Here is a 21,495-nt window from a genome sequence, read left to right on the forward strand (position 1 = left end):
CGCCGCCGCCGCCGTGGCCTTTAATCGGTCTCCCAGGGCGGGGCCTGCACGCCCGCCCCGCCCGCCCCGCCCGGTCCAGATCCCCCCACCCCGCGCCCGCCCCACGCGGGGTCCTCCCGCCCGCGCCGGGTCCCTTCCTCTCCCAACGCGCAGACCCCTCGGCGCCGGCCCCCCGCGCCCCACCCCCACTCACCCCTGCATAGTCACCCTCCATCACCCCGCCCCAGCCCAGTCCCCACAACCCCAACCAGTCCCCCACCTACCCACAGACCTCACCCAGCCGAGAGACCCTCACCCAACCCAAAGACCCTCACCCTATCCCAGAACCCCACCCAGGCCACAGACCCCAAACCAGCCTCATCCATCCCACAGACCCTCACCCAGCCACAGTCCCCATCCAGACAACAGAAGCCTACCCAGTCCCCTGCCTACCCACAAGTGACCACCAGCCCACAGACCCCACCCAGCCTAGACCCCCACCTACCCACAGCCTAAGATGCCCACCCAGCCCATAGATGCCCATCCAGTCCACCCACCCCATTCTACAGGACCCCATACACAGCCCACAGAACCCCCAGCCAGTCCACAGCCCACAGACCCTCACTCAACCTACAGACCCACACACAGCCCACAGAATCCACCTTGCCCCCACATACCCACAGCCCATAGATGCCCACCCAGTCCATCGACTCCCAGTCTACAGACCCACACACACATCCCACAGACCCCCCCACCCAGTCCACAGACCACAGACCCTCACTCAGCCCATAGACACCCAGTCTACAGACCCCCCACCCAGCCTACAGACCCTCACGAGCCCACAGACCCCCACAACACATAGCCCACAGACTCCACTTAGCTCCCCACCTACCCATAGCCCAGATGCCCACCTAGTCCATAGACCCCCCAATCTACAGACCCCCCGCCAGCCCACAGACCCCCACTAACACACAGACCCTCACTCAGCCCAAAGACCCCCACTAGCCCACAGACCCTCACCAGCCCACAGACCCCGTGCCAGCCCAAAGCACAACTTCTGCCCTGTGCCTGGCACACAAGGACACTTGAGACAGCACCTGGGGGTAGCACATGGGCGGGTGACCAGAGAGTGTGTGGGTGGTGGGTGGCAGTGGGTGGGTGGTGGGCATGTGGGTGGATGGACATGTGGGCAGGTGAATAATCAAACAGAAGGACAGATTGCTGAGGGGCCAAATTAATGAATGGATGAAAGGAGGGATGGGTGACCAAATGATGGGTGACAGATGGACCGGTGGACAGGTCAATGGATGAACAGATGGGTAGGTGAATGGAGGGATTGATAAATGGTTGAATGATGGTGGTGAGATGCGTGGATGGATGGATGGATGGATGGATGGATGAGTTGTGGAAGTGGGTAGCTGAGTGGTTGGATGGATGGGTGAGTGAACAAATAAATTAACTGGTCCTCTGGAAGGTGGTGCAGTGGATAAAGCACTGGACTCTCAAGCTTGAGATCCCAAATTCAATCCCAGGCAGCACATGTACCAGAGTGATATCTAGTTCTTTCCTTCTCACTTCCTATCTTTCTTGTTAATAAATAAATAAAGTCTTAAAAAAAAAAACAACTTGGGAACGGGGCGGTAGTGCAGTGGGTTAAGCACACGTGGCACAAAGTGCAAAGACCAGCGTAAGGATCCTGGTTCGAGCCCCTGGCTCCCCACCTGCAGGGGAGTTGCTTCACAGGCAGTGGAGCAGGTCTGCAGGTATCTGTCTTTCTCTCCCTCTCTCTGTCTTCCCCTCCTCTCTCCATTTCTCTCTGTCCTATCCAACAATGACGACATCAATAACAATAACTACAACAATGAGACAAGGGCAACAAAAAATACATAATAACTATTTTTTAAAAATTAAAAAAAAAACTTTAAAAAAATGAACTGAGTGGATGAAAGTATCGATGGAGGGTGAGTAGATAGAAGGTAGCTGATAGGGATGGACAGACAGATGGAGGGGGGAAGGGCTGTGTCTTCTGGCATCTGGGTGAACCCAGGAACTTAGTGGCTGTGCTGAGCTTCGAGACCAATCAGGATTCTGGCTTCTAGAGGCTAGACATCCAGGAAATGGGAAGTGCACCTTTGGGTGAGGAAGCTAGGTGGTGGGATGGTGGAAGTGGGGGGGGTCATCTGTGGGATGCAGAAGCGCCTATCTTTACTAGGGTCCTGCGGGGACCCAGTATGAGTGTCCTGGGCAGGGACCCTAGGGTGAGGACAGTGCGTGACCCACTGGAGGCACTGGACCATGGAGCTGTCCCACGTCCACTGTGCTGGCTGCTGTCCCCAGCTCCCATGGGGTCCCCCGTCCCAGGGACGGAGCCAGCAGGCAAGATCAGGGTCACCCTGGCACACACAGCACCCTGTTCCCTGAGGGCTCAGAGGTGTCACAGTTCAGTCCATGGTCAAGTTCTCACTGCCCAGTCTGGCCAGTCTGGGGCTCTGCAGGAGGGGCTGAAGACCAGGAGGGGGAGCTGATCAGAGGGCTGATGGCTCCCAGGATACACCCCAACTACTGTCACAGACTTCCAGGCACAAGAGGACTGCCCCCCACCCAACACACACAGAGTGGAGGCTACCCTCCCACGAGGCAGGAAGCAGCTTGAATGCTCGGGATGGGGGCAGGGAGGAGATGTGCATAAGCCTGGTGTGTGCTCCCCAAGTTAGCCCCCAAACAGGGGTGAGCCCCACATGATCCCCCCTTAAGCCCCCATGTTACCCTGTGACCCCTCAGTGCCCCCATGTGGCCTCATGACCCATCAGTGCCCCCCACTGGCCCTCCCCTAGCTGGGTGCCACCCCCCATGAGCCCCCAGCAACCCAGGGGCATCTGTCCCTCAGATCCCTCCCCTGGGGCAGTGGGCGCCAAGCCAGGTCCCTGATGGGTATCTCCCAGGCTCAGGGTGCTAGGAGGCCAGTCGGTGACCCATTCCTAGACTGCATGCCAGCTCTGCCCCCATACCACCTCCACTCGCCCCCTGCCCTCAGGACCCCTGCCTTCTCCCAGGATCAGCACCTGGGAGCCCTACTCCCACCCACTCCACAGGGTCCCCCTGGAGGCATGACCCCTCTCCTTAAGGTCCCCCCACCCTCATCACTGTGTGGCCTGGAACCCCTTCCTTGGCTGCCTTCCTACCCAGGAAGAATCTTGGTGGTCTCAATCTCTCCCTGCAAGTGTCCTGGACACACCAGCCCCGTGCTGGGCCCTGAGCTGGCTGGACACTCCCTCAGGCCACTGGCCCTCAACAGCTGGAACCCACAGCTGGAACCCTGCCCCAGCCCTGCCCATACTCAGACCCCTTCAGGGGCTGTGGGGGCCCCCACCTGTGTCAGGGTGAGGGCACCTCTTCTGCTGTAGGCAGCAGCTCCCCAGGCAGCAGGCCCTGGCTGTACCCCATGCCCCGACAGGGTTGGCCTGTAGGCTGGGTGTCATCTGAGTCAGTCTTATCCTGAGGGATAGGGCTGTACCCCCCCATGTTCCAGGGACTCAGAAGGACCTGGAGCCCTGATTCTGATGCAAAGAAGGGGGCCTGTGCCCACCTGCACCCCAGTCCTGGGCAGCTGCCATGGGGAGGGGCCTGTGCCCTGGCCAGCCCACTGCCCAGAGCAGGCAGCCTGCAGTGCTGACTATGGCAGGCGGCTCTGCGTGTGGGGAGAACTGAGAACAGGGCTGGACACAAGGAGCTTTGTGCTCGGGATGGGGGGGGGGGCGCTCTGCCTTAGGACACACCCCAACACCACCGCACCCAGCCCCCAAGCCAGCCAGCAGCCCCACCCAAGGGCATCCCAAGGCCAGCAACTCACCACGTCCCCTCCATGTGACGTGGTCCTGCTGTGGCCATGCCACTCCTGAGCCCCACTCCAGGCCACAGGGAGTCTGGGACTCTGTGGCCTTTGCGTCTGGACATGAATGAGGGCCAGGCCTGGATAAGTGGTCCACATCCCTGTCTGTCCCCTCCCATGTGACCCCAGCAGGTACCATACTACCACATCAGGGAGGCCACAGGACACTGAGGGCAGGTGGCCCTAAACCCGAGAACCCCACCAGGCTACCCCAATCTTGTCAGACAGCTTTGTTCCTTCCAGGTGGCTGGAGGGCTATGACCTGTGACAGTGCTGTGACATGGGGTCCTGAAGCCCCAGGGGTCAGGCTGAGGGTCCCAGGGGACAGGCTGAGGGTCCCAGGGGTCAGGCTGAGGGTCCCAGGGGACAGGCTGAGGGTCCCAGGGGATAGGCTGAGGGCCCCTGGGGTCAGGCTGAGGGTCCCAGGGGTCAGGCTGAGGGTCCCAGAGGTCAGGCTGAGGGTCCCAGGGGTCAGGCTGAGGGTCCCAGGGGACAGGCTGAGGGTCCCAGAGGTCAGGCTGAGGGTCCCAGGGGTCAGGCTGAGGGTCCCAGGGGACAGGCTGAGGATCCCAGGGGTCAGGCTGAGGGTCCCAGGGGACAGGCTGAGGGTCCCAGGGGACAAGGCTGAGGCTCCCAGGGGTCAGGCTGAGGGTCCCAGGGGTCAGGCTCAGGGTCCCAGGGGTCAGGCTGAGGGTCCCAGGGGACAGGCTGAGGGTCCAAGGGGTCAGGCTGAGGGTCCCATGGGGCTGCTTCTCCTAGAGTGGAAAGTTTTCAGGTGAGGAATGTCCCCATCTGTGCGGGAATGACACTCATTTGCACAAATTAGCCTTTCAGATGTGATGTCAGGCATGCAAGACCTCAGACTCTGTCCCCTCCCCCTCAGCCACACCACTCCTCAGACCTGGGTGACATGCTGTGCGGAGGACAGTGACATGGAGGTGTGGGGTCAGGAAACAAGGGGCAAGGACACAATCCTGAACTCAAGACAGGGACACGGGGACATGACAGGGTGGAGGCCCATGGAGAGGGGCCACACAGGACAGAGGACATGCAGCACACATGGGAGGGGGCACAGGACTGGACACACAGGGCAGGGACATGGAGGACAGGGGACACTCTAGACAAGGGACACGAAAGATATGGACTCCCAGGACAGGAGAGGAAGGGGACGGGCAGGACACAGGGCAGGGTCACAAGGTACACAGAGGGTGAGGGCACATGTGGAGACACGCAGGAGGGACGCTCAGGCAGGGAGCGTGTGCCCTTCCTGGGGGCCAGTGGGACTCCTTGGGATGCCCACCAGGCCTAGTGGTCTGGAGCCTTCTGTCCTGTGGCTGCCTGTGTCAGGGGGACCAGTCAGGAGACTCCAAGTCCGGGCAGAGCTGACCTCTGCCCATCCACTGCCTTCTCTCAGTCCTGGACCCTCCAAGGCTCCCAGTCCTGCACAGGTCTGATAGCCCAGGGGCAAGGGGCAGGGGAGAGGCTGGGATTCGGAGGCAAGGAGCAGGGGTGAGGCTGGGAGAGCCCAGGGGACACTGGCTAGGTGGTAGTGGGGTGATGGTGGTGGTAGGGGGCAGGGCTGAGTGCTGGGTTTCTGGGGGCATGGGAGGAAGGGGGCTGAGGGTGGGGGGACAGGTACCAGCAGCCCTCAAGGCTGTGGGACCACTTGGGGGCCCCTGTCAGGCTAGCTCACCGGCAAGAGATGCACTCTGAACCCTACAGGAACCCCCAGGCCTGTCCCTGGAGAAGTACCGCAGAGAACCCCCAACACTTATGTGTGTGGGGTCAGGGAGGTGCAGCTCTGTGAGGGTTGAGAGCACAGTTAGAGTTGGGCTGCTGTCTGGGTTGGGCAATGTCCAGGGCCTGGGGCCAAGGGTCTATCTATTCTTGGGGTGCATCTCCCTTGGGATGGCCCTAAGCAGGGACTGTGGGCAGGTGACAAGGGGGCAGGGAGGCTCCCACCCCAGGGAGCCCTGGTCTCAAGGGGTCCTGGGCAGCACCCACCTCACCCAGGGACATCACTTATGAAGGGCCCCAGCCTGGGGTAGTGCCCTCGGTCCATCCATCCCTGTTGACACGGGACCCCACCATCCTCATGGTCACATAGGGTGCACGCCTGACTGCCAGTGCCACCAGCCTGGGTCCTGGCCATGGAGGGCCATCCCCTCAGGGGCTCAGACCCAGGACATGGCCTCTCAGGGGTCTGGGCAGAGGCGGCCAGCTACTGGCCTCTCTGGGGAGACCGGGGACCATGTGGACCCGGAGCTGGAGCACTGTCCAGGCCCAGCTCAAGGGGTGTCCTGGCCGAGGTCAGGGACAAGCTGCCTCCCTCCCCCCTCTGTCCAGGCCCCCCACCGTGTGGCCTGGCCCCCTGTGGATGTGAGAGCACCCTGGGCACAGGCTGTCCCAAGCCTGTGAGGTCAGTGGGCTGTAAAGTCTGGTTTATGGGGGCAATCTCAAGGGGTGGCACCCTGTGAGTCACTACGCCCCCCAGCCTGGACCAGGTGAACTAGGTGGACCAGGTGGGGCCAGGCGAGGGTGGACGCCAGCCAGCTGCCTGAGGGGCCTCTGGTGTGGGTTTCAGGAATAATATTTTCCGAACTCGATCCCTGGGCTGAGGCCTTGGAGCCGGGGTGTTTCCTTGGAGCTGGCAGGCCGCCCTGGCAGGGTGGGGGGTGTCCCCAGGCCCAATGGCTCACGCACCAGGGGGCCAAGTCCCATCCACCATGGGAGGGGCCGGGCCTCCAACTTCCCGGTCTCACACAGTCACACAGAAAGCACCGCAGCCGCTTCCTGGCCCCACGCGGGGTCACGGAGCACAGCCACCCGATAGCCCTGGGAGCCGCCCCACCTGCCCTTGTCCTTGTGGTTGGTGTCCCATTCAGACAGTCCCCGAATTCAGACACTCCCCGAGCTGAGCGAGGGCAGGTGGGCAGCTGAGTTCCTCTGGGCAGACTCCTCTGGCCCCTTAGGCTGGGGCAGCAGGGAGTAGCGGGGAGACAGTCAGGGGAGGTGCCAGTCAGCTGCTGTCCTGAGCTACCCTGCAGGGCTCCTCCTGGTCCAGCACAGGGGTGCCTGCCCCCTCACCCCTGGGTCTTATGAGGGGCAGGCTGTGGGGGCCAGTCAGGGCCGCCTCACCTCCAGGGACCAGGGCAGGAGGAGCCTGGGGGAGTGGGGGTGGGGGAGAAGAGAGGGAAGGGGGAAGGGCTGGGGTGGGGCAAGGGGTTCCAGGAAGGGCTCTGGAGAGGGGGAGGGGGCCTGGGGGAGGGAACTGGAGGTGAGGACGAGAGAGGGGCCCCAGTAGATGCCACTTGTCCTCTGGTTTCCTAGAGTTCGGCCTGGTCAGCTGGACAGCTGGAGGGGCTGCTCTCAGGCTGGGCTGCAAGGGGCAGAGGTCAGGTGACTCACCTCATGGTGGTGTGGCCTCATCTTGGAGGGCCAGGCATGGACCAGAGCTCCTGTGCTCGTGTGCGTGTTCACACTCATGTGGCCTGGCTGGGCCTTTCCTCCCAGGACCCTGGGGCCCACCCAGGGGTGCTCTGATCCTGTGTAGGCAGGCAGGGAGTCCCAGGATGGCTCCCAAGAGGGACCCCCCGCCCAGCCAGTCCCCAGTCCCCCAGCCCTGCCCCAGTGCTCCTGCACCCAGGCCCATGAGTGGGCAGGGCACTCCACTTAGGACACAGACACCCACACTCTTTTACACCCAAGTGCCCCATGGCCACCAGCACCAGGAGTGCCACCACCTGCCTTGCTCTCCCCACTGTCCCCACCATGGTCACCCACTGTCCCCCACTATTCCCACCATGGTCCCTCATTGTCCCCACCACGGTCCCCCACTGTCTCCGTCTCCCCACTGTTCCCATCACAGTCCCCCACTGTCCCCCACTACCCCCACCATGGTTCCCCACTGTCCCCAACACAATCCCCCACTGTCCCCACCAGGGTCTCCAACTGTCCCCTCTACAGTCTCCTGCAGCCTGGCTGTGCTGGGCCACCCACCTGAGTTCTGAAAAGACACCCCCAAACTGTAGGGAGCTGCTGGAGGGCAGGGAGGGGCTGACCTTGGAGCCACAATGGGAAAGGCCCTTATCAGGCTGGCTACCTATCCCTTCCCCTTATCACACAATAGCAGACATCAGGCACAGGATAGATTAACTTAATTAATGTTTACGTGCTGGTAGCCGCTGTCCCAGGCCACAGGCCAACCTGCTCTGCCCTGAGCCTCCAGCAAAGGGTCCTATGTCTGTCCCTAGGCCCCCTCTGCCTCTCCCCTCTCTCCTTCTGCCTGCTCCCTCTCTTCCTGCCTATCCTCATGTCCCTCTCTGCCTGTCCCCTCTCTCCCTCTACCTAGCCCCTCTCCCTATTCCTGTCCCCTCTCTCCCCCTACCTACCCCCTCTTCCTCTACCAATCCCTTCTCCCTCTGCCTGTCCCCTCTCCCCCTCTGCCTGTCCCCTCTCCCTCTGCCAGTCCCCTCTCCCCCTCTACCTAGCCCCTCTATCTATTCCTGTCCCCTCTCTCCCCCTACCTATCCCCTCTCCCTCTACCTATCCCCTCTCCCTCTGCCTGCCCCCTCTCCCCCTCTGCCTGTCCCCTCCCTCTGCCTGTCCCCTCTCTCCCTCTACCTGTCCCCTCTCCCTCTGCCTGTCCCCTCTCCCCCTCTGCCTGTCCCCTCTCCCTCTGCCTGTCCCCTCTCTCCCTCTACCTATCCCCTCTCCCTCTGCCTGTCCCCTCTCCCCCTCTGCCTGTCCCCTCTCCCTCTGCCTGTCCCCTCTCTCCCTCTGCCTATCCCCTCTCCCTCTGCCTGTCCCCTCTCTCTCTGCCTGTTCCCTCTCTCCCTCTGCCTGTCCCTTCTACCCCTAGCTGCTCAGGATCCAGGGGTCCCAGAAATGAGGGTGGGTCAGGCCTGTCTGACTACAATAGGAATGGCTGCCCCCAGGCCCTGTCCCCTCATGGCTCTAACACTGGGCCCTGCCCTACCTATGGGTCTTGGGTGGGGAGCTTTGGGTAGTGGTCCTGGGCAACAGGGGGCTATGGGTGGTGGTCCTGAGTCATGGTGGGGGGCTGTGGGTGGTGGTCCTGAGTCATGGTGGGGGGCTGTGGGTAGTGGGCCTGAGTCATGGTGGGAGGCTGTGGGTGGTGGGCCTGGGCCCTTCTGCTGCAGATGCCAGGAAGCAGGGGCTGAGGCCGGGTTGGTTGCTGGTGTGGGAGCTGCCCTGCCCTGTGGTTGGCATCTGTTGGGTGGGAGGAGCTGGGATTCCCATGGAGATGGTCAGAGCTCCCCAGGACCCCAGGTCCACTGAGCTCCACAGAAAGGAGCCCAGAGCCCTGCCCACCCTTGATGCCATAGGGACACTTGTCACTTCTCAGGACCCTGCAGCCCTGGCCTGACCTTCTCCAGCCCTGACCAGCTGACCCCAAGGGTGACCCAGCCCTGACCCAGGCTGACCAGCACCCTCTCTACCCAGCACCCTCTCTACCCAGCACCCTCCCTAATCAGCACCCTCTGTACCCAGCACCCTCTCTAAGCAGGAACCTGGGGCTCTGGGCTCTGCCATCCCCTGCCACCCCCACTGTCCCCACTGTTCCCTGCTGTCCCCTTCCATCCCCTACCATTCCCACTGTCCCTTGACATCCTCACTGTCCCCACTGTCCCTTGCCATCTCCTTCTGTCCACCTGGGTGTCCCCAGCCCCTCTCTCCAAGCTCTGGGCTTTTCTGTCTATTCATCTGTGACCGTTGACCTGCTGGCTTCCAAGTCCCTGAGACCTGTGCACAGCTGGACAGGGTCAGGGGCCCTGGAGGGCCTCCCCCCACCCAGGGCTGAGCTCGTGGACCTGGGAAGCCATGGAATCAGGCTCCCTGGGGACACCCAATGGGGGGGGGGGCAGCCCCTGCCCACAGCAGACAGCTCACAGGTGTGGAGGGAGCAAAAGGAGCACAGGACATGGTCTGAGCATCCACCCCCAGGGCAGCCTCTGTCCCTGTGACCTGAGAGGTGGCTTGGGCTCCAGAGGCCAAGCTTATGGGCCAGGGCTGAGAGTCCCTGCTGCCCCGCTGCCTGAGACCAGTCTTCCCGGAGGCCCATCCCTGCCCTTGACCTCAGGAGCCTCCAGCTCTGCACCCAACGGTGCCCTGCTTCCACTGCCACGTGAGGAGAGGGCCTGCCGCAAGGCCCCCGCCGAGAAGCGGGGTTACACCTGGACTTTGTGCAGGCCTTTGCTGCCCGGCCCCGCGCCAGCTTCCTGCAGGCAGGTCAAGGGGCCAGGGCCAGTCAGGGCCACAGCCAGCCAGGGCTAGTCAGGGCCACAGGGAAGGCACTCTGAGGGCCACCATCAGGATCACGAAAAGGCTCCCACTCAGCCCCTGCTCTGTCCACTCCTAGCTCCCATCCCGGCCCCCACAGGCAGCCCCCCCACTCTGTCCACCTCCGTCCACTCCCAGACCCACCCAAGCTCCCATGGTCAGCCCTGCTCTGTCCACTCTCTGTCCACCTCCGTCCACTCCCAGCCCCATCCAGTACCCCATGACCAGCCCCACACTCTGTCTGCTCCCAACCCCTGTCCAGGCCCATGGTCCAGCTCCCACACTCAGGACACTGCTGACCCATAGCCCAAGGTCAGAAACTGCCTGCCTCTGTGTCACCACCCTGCTCTCAGGGGTCCACAGAGGGGACAACGGGCAGGAAGGAGGGAACACTCCTGCACCTCCATGCTCAGGAGAACATGCAGGAGAGAGACACCCACCCTGAGAAAGGAGCGTCTCTGCCTCACAGGGCGAGTGTTCACCCCACAGGAAGACCCAGAGCCTCTGCAGAGCCAGCACCTGTGACCCCAGGGCCCCGGTGCAGCCACGGCACCAGGGGCTATCAGTGAACGCTGTCTGGGCCCCAGCAGAGGCCGTCACTGTCCCCTCAGCTCTGGAAGCACAGAAACACCCACCCCCACAAGCAGGTGCCACCCAGTTTGCACCCTGTCACCAGGATCTTGTCGTCACGGTGGCGTTGCTTTATGGATGTCTGTGCAAGGTCATGGAGGCTCTGGTCATGGAGGCTCATTCTGTGTGACCCAGCAGCCCACAGGAGGTGGACTCTTGTGTCCCAACTTCCTGGGCTTCCCAAGAGGACTTGGGTGACAGAACAGATGGTCATTGCACGTCTGCAGAGCCGCAGGAGGCCACAGATCAAGGATGTGTGTGAGTCCATGTGTGTGAGGATGTGGCCAGCATGTGTGTGAGTGTGTATGTTGTGCAAGTGTGACAGTGAGAGTGTGTGTTGTGAGCATATGTTGTGTTTAAGTGTTGTGTGTGTGAGGGGCCTTTGGGACACGTGCCCTTGGGGTGTCGGCAGGCGAGACAGACTCTGGAAGTTTGGGGCTGACACGGACGGTTTATGGTGTGATTGTGTAGCCATAAAATTGCTAAATAAAGCCGACCTCTGTGGCCTGTCCCTCATGGAGGAAACCACTGTTCCTGGTCTGACCAAGGTCCAGGCCTGCCTCAGCCATCACCAAGGACACAGAGCCACCAAGGTTGGAGCTGAACACACAGCCACCAAGGTCATCCCTGGACATAGCCACCAAGGTCAGGCCTGGAGTCATAGCCACCAAGGTCAGGACACAGAGCCACCAAGGTCAGGACTGGACTCATAGCCACCAAGGTCAGGACTGGACACAGAGACACCAAGGTCAGGACACACAGCCAATAAGGTCAGGACACAGAGCCACCAAGGTCAGGCCTGGACTCATAGCCACCAAGGTCAGGACACAGAGCCACCAAGGTCAGGACTGGACACAGAGCCACCAAGGTCAGGACAGAGATCACCAAGGTCAGGCCTGGACAGTGTCCTCATGGTGAAGGAAAGAAGGACCAGGGGGATTGGCTGGTCTCTTTATGAGGGGAGAGAACGCCTTCCCTCTCTCCCATCCTCCTCTGGTCTCCCTCCTTAACACCCCTCCCTCCGTCTTCTCTCTCTGTCCCTCCTCCCACCCCATGGCCCAGGGCTGGGTACTTAACCCCCCCCCATGTTCTAGCCACCCTGTGAGGCACCCCACACACACCCTGAACCCCAGCCTCTGTAACCCCAGCGCCTGTGAGCTCCCCTGACCCGGGTGAGCCCTCTGGCTCTGCAGGATCTGCGCTGAGCCAGCAGTCTCTGGGGGGGTCCCTGCCTTCTGCTCATGGTGGGCTGTTTGTCCATCTGTCTGTCTGGACCACAGACAGGCCTGGGATATACTGGAACGGTCAGGCCCAGGCAGTGGCCAGCCTCCCCGTCTCCCCAGCCTTCCTCCCACGTGCAGCCCAATTTGGTGTCCTGTGGCCTGGGGTGGGGGGAGCTCAGTGCTGGGCAGGTGGCAGAGACATGCCTGGCTTTGTCCCAGGGGCAGCTCACAGACCCACTGTTGTGGACACCCAGCAGCCAAGGAGGCCGGCATCTCTGAGGGTCTCTGTGTAGGGACTCAGCCTCCATCTGCGGTCCAAGAGCGTCACTTCTCTATGTGGTTGTCTATGGAGAACTCACCAGCCAAGACACACTGTCCCCTGTGTCACCACAGAAGCCACCACACACTGTCCTGAGAGGTCACTTCTTGCTGTCCCCTGAGGAGCCACCATTTGTTGGGAGAAGGAGCCCTTCCTGGGTTCCCTCTGAGTGGCCTCCCTATGGGACCCACTATCTGAGTCCAGCCTGGGGGACAGGGCCCCTCCTCAGCTCCCCAACACTCACCTCACTGACCAGTCCTCACTGAGGGCTGAGCTCTGTCTGTGTCCCCGTGCGTCCCCATCATGTTCTTATGCATGTTCTCATCTGTCCCCTGCTGTCCTGTGATGTCCCTGTGCTGTACCCATCATGTCTCCCTCTGTCCCCATACTGCCTCCTGCTGTCCTCTGCTGCCCCCTGCTATTCCCCTGCTGTCTCCTGTTGTCCCCTGCTATCTCCTGCTGTCCCCTGCTGTCCCCCTGCTGTCTCCTGTTGTCCCCTGCTGTCCCCCTGCTATCCCCCTGCTGTCCCCCTACTGTCTCCTGTTGTCCCCTGCTGTCCCCCTGCTGTCCCCTGCTATCCCCCTGCTGTCTCCTGCTGTCCCCTGCTGTCTCCTGTTGTCCTCTGCTGTCCCCTGCTGTCCTCCTGCTGTCCCCTGCTGTCTCCTGCTGTCCCCTGCTGTCTCCTGCTGTCCCCTGCTGTCTCCTGCTATCCCCTGCTGTCCCCTGTTGTCCCCTGATGTCCACCTGCTGTCCCCTGCTGTCCCCCTGCTATTCCCCTGCTGTCCCCTGCTGTCTCCTGTTGTCCCCTGCTGTCTCCCTGCGGTCTCCTGTTGTCCCCTGCTGTCCTCTGCTGCCACCTACTGTCCCCTGCTGTCCCTTCTGTCCCCCTGCTGTCCCCTGCTTTCCCTGCTGTCCCCTGCTGTCTCCTGCTGTCCCCTGCTATTCCCCTGCTGTCTCCTGCTGTCCCCTGTTGTCCTCTGCTGCCCCCTACTGTCCCCTGCTGTCCCTGATGTCCCCTGCTGTCCCTGCTGCCCCTGCTGTCCCCTGCTGCCTCCTGTTGTCCTCTGCTGTCCCCTGCTATTCCCCTGCTGTCCCCTGCTATCTCCTGTTGTCCCCTGCTGTCTCCCTGCTGTCCCCTGCGGTCTCCTGTTGTCCCCTGCTGTCCTCTGCTGCCACCTACTGTCCCCTGCTGTCCCTTCTGTCCCCTGCTTTCCATGCTGTCCCCTGCTGTCCCCCTGCTGTCCCCTGCTGTCCTCTGCTGCCCCCTACTGTCCCCTTATGTCCCCTGCTATCTCCTGCTGTCCCTGCTGTCCCTGCTTTCCTTGCTATCTCCTGTTGTCCTGTTGTCCCTGATGTTCCCTGTTGTCCCTGTGCTGTTACCATGCTGCCCCCTCCTGTCAATGCTGTCCCTGTCTGTCCCCTCCTCTGCCTCCAGTGGTACACCCCCACCCCCTGCTCCTCTGTTCCCAGGTGGGCTCAGAGCTCCCAGTACTGAAGGTCCAGCTAGTCCAGGGCAGGGAAGGAGGGACAGATGAGCTTTACAAGTTCAGGCTGGTGCTCAGCTCAGACATAGTGCCCCATGAGAGGAGGGACGGGGAACAATGAGAGGAGGGACAGAGGACCATGAGAGGAGGGACGGGGGACCATGAGAGGATGGACAGAGGACCATGAGAGGAGGGACAGAGGACCATGAGAGGAGGGATGGGGGACCATGAGAGGAGGGACAGAGGACATGAGAGGAGGGACGGGGGGCCATGAGAGGAGGGATGGGGGACCATGAGAGGAGGGACGGGGGACCATGAGAGGAGGGACGGGGGGCCATGAGAGGAGGGACGGGGGGCCATGAGAGGAGGGACGGGGGACCATGAGAGGAGGGACGGGGGACTATGAGAGGAGGGACGGGGGACCATGAGAGGAGGGACGGGGGACCATGAGAGGAGGGACAGAGGACCATGAGAGGAGGGACGGGGGACCATGAGAGGAGGGACGGGGGACCATGAGAGGAGGGACGGGGGATCATGAGAGGAGGGAGAAATACCTCTGTACACCTTGGGTCAAGGGTCAAGACTACTGGTCAGGGAGAGACAAGTAGCCAGGGGTGGACGGGTCAAGTGTGATGGACTTCAGATACCACTCAGCCCTGAGCTCCCAGCTGACCCTCCCTAGAATCCACCGGACATGGCAACCTGACACCACTAGCCCCATGCACAGACCCCCATAAAGCAGACTCCCTGCACAGAAAGCCTTCTCCAGGGCTCCTCAGTGCACATGAACCCCAGTGCATGGGCCTCAGTGCACCTGAGCCCCAAGTGCATGGACCCTTACTTCATGACTGCTCAGCCCCCAAACCCCGCATCTTGCAAGCACATGGAAGGGACCCCACGTGAGCTCACCCAGGAGGGATGACAGCGCCACCAGTGTCCACACAGCCAGGAGGAAAGGGGCCTTCACAGACGACCACTGCAGACTGGCCACGGGGACCCCGCTGCTGTTGGGGGCAGCAGGTGTCCCTGGACGCCCCCTCTGTAGCGTCTGACAGTGGGCAGAGCCCAGCAGCCTGGGCAGCAGCATCAGGACGCACAGACTGGATGGCAGGGCTTGCATGTTGGGGTCCTGAGCTGGCCAGCGGCTCTCGGCCCCCTGAGCACCGGCCATGGGTGGGTCTCTGCCACACGGCCAGCCTCACCCTGCGCCACTTGCGCCCCAATAAGCCGCTCCTGCAGCTGGCTGCTCGGCCTCCCCACCTACCCCTCCCCAACCCCTAGGCTTCAAAGGGCCGAGGCTACGTGTCCAGCCGCAGATAAGATGCCGTTGTCAGTGGGCAGAGCCAGGGCGCGGCCTCACTCTGCTGGGCAGGGGGCCGGGGCCATGGGAAGTCAGCCCAGGACACACAGGGATGTGTCCCAGAGCATGGAAAGTCAACCCAGGACACTCAGAGACCCAGAACCAGGGCCCACAGGTCAGCCCAGGACACACAGGGACCTGCCCCAGGGGCCATGGGAGGTTAGCCCAGGACATGCAGGGACTCAGCACCTTGACCCTCCCTCTGTGTCCCCTCATGTCCCTCCCTCTGTGTCCCCCGTGGCCCTCCCTCTGTGTCCCCCATGGCCCTCCCTCTGTGTCCCCCGTGGCCCTCCCTCTGTGTCCCCCGTGGCCCTCCCTCTGTATCCCCCGTGGCCCTCCCTCTGTGTCCCCCGTGGCCCTCCCTCTGTGTCCCCTCATGTCCCTCCCTCTGTGTCCCCCGTGGCCCTCCCTCTGTGTCCCCTCATGTCCCTCCCTCTGTGTCCCCTCATGTCCCTCCCTCTGTGTCCCCCGTGGCCCTCCCTCTGTGTCCCCTCATGTCCCTCCCTCTGTGTCCCCCGTGGCCCTCCCTCTGTGTCCCCTCATGTCCCTACCTCTGTGTCCCTCATGGCCCTCCCTCTGTGTCCCCTGTGGCCCTCCCTCTGTATCCGCTCACATCCCTCCCTCTTTGTCCCCTGTGGCCCTCCCTCTGTGGCCCTCCCTCTGTGTCCCCCGTGGCCCTCCCTCTGTGTCCTCTCATGCCCCTCCCTCTGTGTCCCCTGTGGCCCTCCCTCTGTGTCCCCATGGCCCTCCCTCTGTGTCCCCCATGGCCCTCCCTCTGTGTCCCCCATGGCCCTTCCTCTGTGTCCCCTCATGGCCCTCCCTCTGTGTCCCCCCGTGGCCCTCCCTCTGTGTCCCCCATGGCCCTCCCTCTGTGTCCCCTCATGGCCCTCCCTCTGTGTTCCCCGTGGCCCTCCCTCTGTGTCCCCTCATGGCCCTCCCTCTGTGTCCCCCGTGGCCCTCCCTCTGTGTCCCCTCATGGCCCTCCCTCTGTGTTCCCCCCATGGCCCTCCCTCTGAGGCATCTCTGGTGTCCCCTCCACTTACAGAAAGCCCTTCTCTGGGGTTGTCATGGTCCCGTTACAGCCTCAGGCCCCTTCCCTACATCCAGCCTCATGGGGCAGTGCTCAGCATGGTGGTTCATTGAGTGCTGACAAGCTGACTGAACCTAGAGAGGGCACAGAAGGGTCACCCTCAGCCAGCAGGATAGAGTGGACATTTCTCTCTACCACCCAAATGCCACGGAAGGTACATTCTTTTTTTCTTTTAATATTTGTTTTATTTATTTATTCCCTTTTGTTGCCCTTGTTGTTTTATTGTTGTAGTTATTATTGTTGTTGTCGTTGTTGGATAGGACAGAGAGAAATGGAGAGAGGAGGGAAAGACAGAGAGGAGGAGAGAAAGATAGACACCTGCAGACCTGCTTCACGGCCTGTGAAGCGACTCCCCTGCAGGTGGGGAGCCGGGGTTCAAACCGGGATCCTTATGCCGGTCCTTGTGCTTTGCGCCACCTGCGCTTAACCCGCTGCGCTACAGCCCGACTCCCGGAAGGTACATTCTTTAGGCCACAATGGCCCCTCACCCGGCAGACCAGACATAGGGCGGTGCTCCCACAGCAACTGAAAAGGCTTGTACAGCTCTGGGCCATCAGCAAAGGAAACACAGAGCTTCTCCAAAGATGGGGAGACAACAGTCTAGGCAGACCATGTGTTGAAGGGGGTCTTGGGAAATCGCAGCCAGAGGATGCCATGGGGAGGGCGCTGGACTCAGCAAGAGGCCCTAGGCCCAGGCAGGGGTCAGCAATGCCCTGGTGCTCTCGCCTCACTCTCATGATCAATCAGTTTAAAAAGAGGAGATGTGTGTTTGATGCAGTCCCTAACTAAACTGTGTTTCGAGGGGAACATGTGGTTGGAGCCACTTGTATCAGATGCATTTGATCAGAGAGAGGAGACTTGGGCCGGGCAGTGGCACACTCGGTTAAGTGCACACATCACCACCCACAAGGACCTGGGTTCGATCCCCACTCCCCACCTGCACAGGGGAAGCTTCACAAGCAGTGAAGCAGGTCTGCAGGTGTCTCTACCTTCACCTCCCCTTTCAATTTCTGTCTGACTCGACTCATCAATAAAATAGAAAGGAAAAAGAGAAAAAGGGGGGAGAGGTTGGCCACTGGGGGTGGTGGATTTGTAGTGCCAGAGCCAAGCCCCAGTGATAACCCCAGCCCCCCCCAAAAAAAAAAACAATAGACTTACTCACAGTTACTCATAATCAGAACGGAAGGAAATCAGAAATCAACAATCCACCTCGAGAAATCAGAAATAAAAAGCAGCACCTAAAACCCCAACCAAGCAGCGAGGAAGAATGGAGATACTGGAGGTCAACAAAGACAAAAGCCAGCGGCTAAAGACCCGTCCTTTTCATTTCCCAATAAAGTCTGAGCAGGCCGGCTGCAGACAGAGTGAGAGAGAGCCCTGTATGGGGGTGCGAGTGGCCATGCTGACTGGCAGACTCACAGACGCCTCCAGTGCTGGAAGACAACACCTGAGCAAAGCTCCAGCACAGTCTCCCTGAGGGGGGGTGTCACCTGGGACTGTGCCCAGTCTCCTCCGGGCAGAAGGGGGGTAAACCCACCTACCCCACCTACTGGTTGGAGTCTGCCTCCTCCCCAAACGAGGACCCCCTAGAGACAGCGGCCCTCCCTGCAGCAGCCAGACCTGGGGCAGAGGGGGTGACGGCCGGAGGAAGAGGCGACAGAGCTGCCCCAACCTGCGTCCCCAGAGCTCGATGGTGCTGGCCCTGACCGGAGGGTCACTCGCTTTGTTGCTGGTTTCTCTGCTTGGCCCCCAAGACCACCCTCCCCAAGATGGAAGGACCGCAAGCTAGCTCAACTGGACGGTGCGCCCGCTTCACATATGTGCAGCCCGGGTTTGAGCCCGGCCCCTACCAGCTGGGGACCCCTTCTATGCTGTGGTGTCGTTCTCCCTCTCTCATTATCTCTCTGTGTCACTCTGTCCTTTTGTGGTGTTGGTAGTTTTTCCCAGACCCCTACTCAGCTCTGACCAATGATGGTGCTGGGTGATAAACCTGGGACCTGGGAGCCTCGGGCAGGAGTGTCTGTTTGCAGAACCACCGTGCTGTCTCCCCGTGTCACACAATCTAAAAACAGAACAGAACAAGACAAAAACGTCAGGCCACAGCAGTGATTCCCGAGCCATGACAGGAAAAATAAAAATAGGAGCACACAGAAATATCTGCGCAAAGCCGACTGGAGGGACCAGGTGGTGGCACACCCACTTAAGCACATGCATCACAAAGCAGACTGGAACGTCCTCCCCTCCATGTAACTCAGCCCTCGGGGTCCTCACCGCAAGCAGGTAAGAAAGAGATGGCAAAGGGATACAGGAGAAAATGGAGCCATCAAACCACCACCACTTGCTGACGACATGATGATACAGTTAGTCAGCCCCAGAGTCTCCGTGAAAAAAAGCCACTGGAAGTAATTTGTAGTTCAGTAGCGCAGCAAGATGCAGAATCCGTACACGCGAGTCTGTGGCATTTCTGTGTACAAACGAGCATTCCGAAGAAAAAGGAACAGAAGACTTAATCCCATTCACCATCAAACCCAAAAAGTCAAAATATCTTGGGGTGATTTGGAGAAGGAGGTGAAGGACCTTTAGGAATTGCTGAAAGAAATGGAGAAAGACATACAGAGGGGAAGAACACTGCTTGTTCCTGGATTGGGAGAATAAACATTGTTAAAATGGCCCTTCCACCAGAAGCATCGACAACTACAATCCTTGCAAAGACCCCATTATTATTATTAAATTATTAGGAATTGAGAGAGTTGCTTGGGGAGGATACGGCCGCCGGCAGTCTAAATGTTCATCCTCGAAGTATCAGACAACCTTTCTGTGAGGGACAGCACAGTCCCTGAGCAGGTGCCACAGGGCTTGGTGGCCATGGAGGAGCTGGGACGTCCCCCCCGCTGGTCCACTAAAGCCTCGGATGCGGTGCCCTGCTGGAAGCTGTGGGCAGGACCGGTCAGCGGGACATGGACGGGACCTGCTCCCATGCGGGCCTGCAGGCTGCGTCCTTCACCCACGCACCTGCCCTGCCGCCGCTGCCCCTGCCGGCACTGTCTCCAGAGTTCCTTGGGTTCCTGTGTTCCTGCACCCTGGAACGGGTGGTGGTCACTGAGGTGGACGAAGGGACAGAGAGAGGGCGAAGTGTTGAGGTTTCACAGTCAGGTTTATGGGGACAGAGTAGCCCCAGGAGGGGAGGGGACAGAGGCAGGAGGGTCTTTTAGTGAGGTTCCCCCTGGGAGGGGAAAATCATCTCTGGTCTGGGGGAGGCTTCCCAGGCAGGGCCCGTGGTCACCTCATAGTCCCTGCAGGGTCCCTCTGACGGCTGCGTGAGCGTTGTGTCCTCTGCACAGCCGGGCCTGTGGCCGCTTCAGCAGCTTCCCAAGTGCCTTCTGTGTGGCTCACGGGGACATCTCGAGCGTGAGGTCTCCTGGTGACATGGGGACCGAGGGGCTCTTGGTCTCCTGCCCGGGACCTCTCCCTGACTGCCGCCACTGTCCCTTTCCGTCTCAACAGCACCCACAGAGAGTGGCCGGTGCCCCCAACTAGACATGACCTGTTGTTCCTCCCAGCGTGGGCCAGGGACACGCTGACAGAGGGCCGTGGCACCCTGCAGTCTTGGGGGGAGGGCTGGCTACCTGAAATTGGAGGAGAGGAAAGAGGACCCTGAGGATGATTTGGGGTGACAGAGCTTTGTGTCCTGACCACCGGGGTCATTACTTAAAAGAAGAAGGGGAGTCGGGTAGTAGCGCAGCGGGTTAAGTGCACGTGGTGCAAAGCACAAGCACCGGCGTAATGATCCCGGTTCGAGCCTGCGGCTCCCCACCTGCAGGGGGTCGCTTTGCAAGCGGTGAAGCAGGTCTGCAGGTGTCTATCTTTCTCTCCCCTCTCTGTCTTCCCCTCCTCTCTCCATTTCTCTCTGTCCTATCCAATAACAATGACAGCAATAATAACTACAACAACAATCAAAAACAACAAAGGCAACAAAAAAGGAAAATAAAAAATAAAAAATAAAAGGAAGAGGAGGAAAAGGTGGAGGAAGAGGAAGGAGCCAAGCGGTGTTGCACCAGTTTAAGCGCACACACTATAGTGTGTAAGGACCCAGGTTCAAGCCCAGCTTCCCACCTTCAGGGGGGAAGTTTCATGAGCAGTGAAGCAGGGCTGCAGGTGTCTCTCCCTCTCTATCTCTCCCTCTCCTCTCAATTTTTCTCTGTCTCTATCCAATAATAAGTGAACAAATAAAAATATTTTTTAAAAAGAAGAAGAAAAGAAAGAAAAGCAAATTTTGCTGTCGGATGGCAAGTGTACCACTTGTGAGGCCCTGAGTCTCAACCCTGGCAACACATGACAGAGCCGTGACAGCACTGGGGGAGCTCCATGGATGGTGGAGCAAAGTGTGGCTCCTCTCCTTCCTTCCTCTTTCTCTCTTTCTGAACTCTCTCTGAATGAAGACGTGAAGGACTGGGAGGCCGCTCAGCCTCGGGTGTGCTCCCCAGCTCTTTGTAAGAAAGTAAGGAACTCTGGTCTGCATGTGAGTGAACCGGCCTCTAGGCTCAAGTGAACAGGAGGGTGTCCGGGTGAAGTGGGACAGGGTCCCCGGTGTCACCGGCATGTCCCAGGGCTGGAAGCGCCGCTCTCAGGGTCCCTGGAGCACAGCACCGGAAGGGCCCAGGTCCTGTGGGTGTTTGCTCAGCCTCCTGGCTTCGGGCCCAGCCCCAGGGAGAGGGGAGCAGGAAGCAGCGGCCATCAAAAACCAATTAGCCACACTTTTCTGCTATTAGATCAATAGCTTTGCTTTGGACCAGAACAACTGTGCAGATACAGAGACAAAGGGCTGACTCACCATGGCCGCGCTTTGAAGTCCAGTGTGGACACCCAGCCCGTGGGGTGTCTGGCCAGCTTCCCGCTCTCCTACCCTGCGGTGGTGGGCAGGCTCCCTGGGCTGCAGGGCCCTGCGGCAACACCGGAGTGACGAGGGCACTGTGCCATCCGACCAGGCCTTGGCACCGGCGGCCTCCTGGCCCCGTCCAGCCCTGCACAGCAGCCGCGTCCGGTTACTCCACGTGACGTGGCACCTGTGTGGAAAGGACGCCGGCCCTTCCCTCCACGCACACGACGTGGCTCTGGGGGGCTCTGCGTGGCCTGTCCCTCGGGGCATGGCAGCACCCAGACTGGAGGTGAGCGCCGGGCACAGCCCCTAGACGGCCTGTGAGCCTGCCCACCGCTACTG

Source organism: Erinaceus europaeus, chromosome 5 (genome assembly GCF_950295315.1).
Source record: "Erinaceus europaeus chromosome 5, mEriEur2.1, whole genome shotgun sequence".
Classification (NCBI taxonomy): domain Eukaryota; kingdom Metazoa; phylum Chordata; class Mammalia; order Eulipotyphla; family Erinaceidae; genus Erinaceus; species Erinaceus europaeus.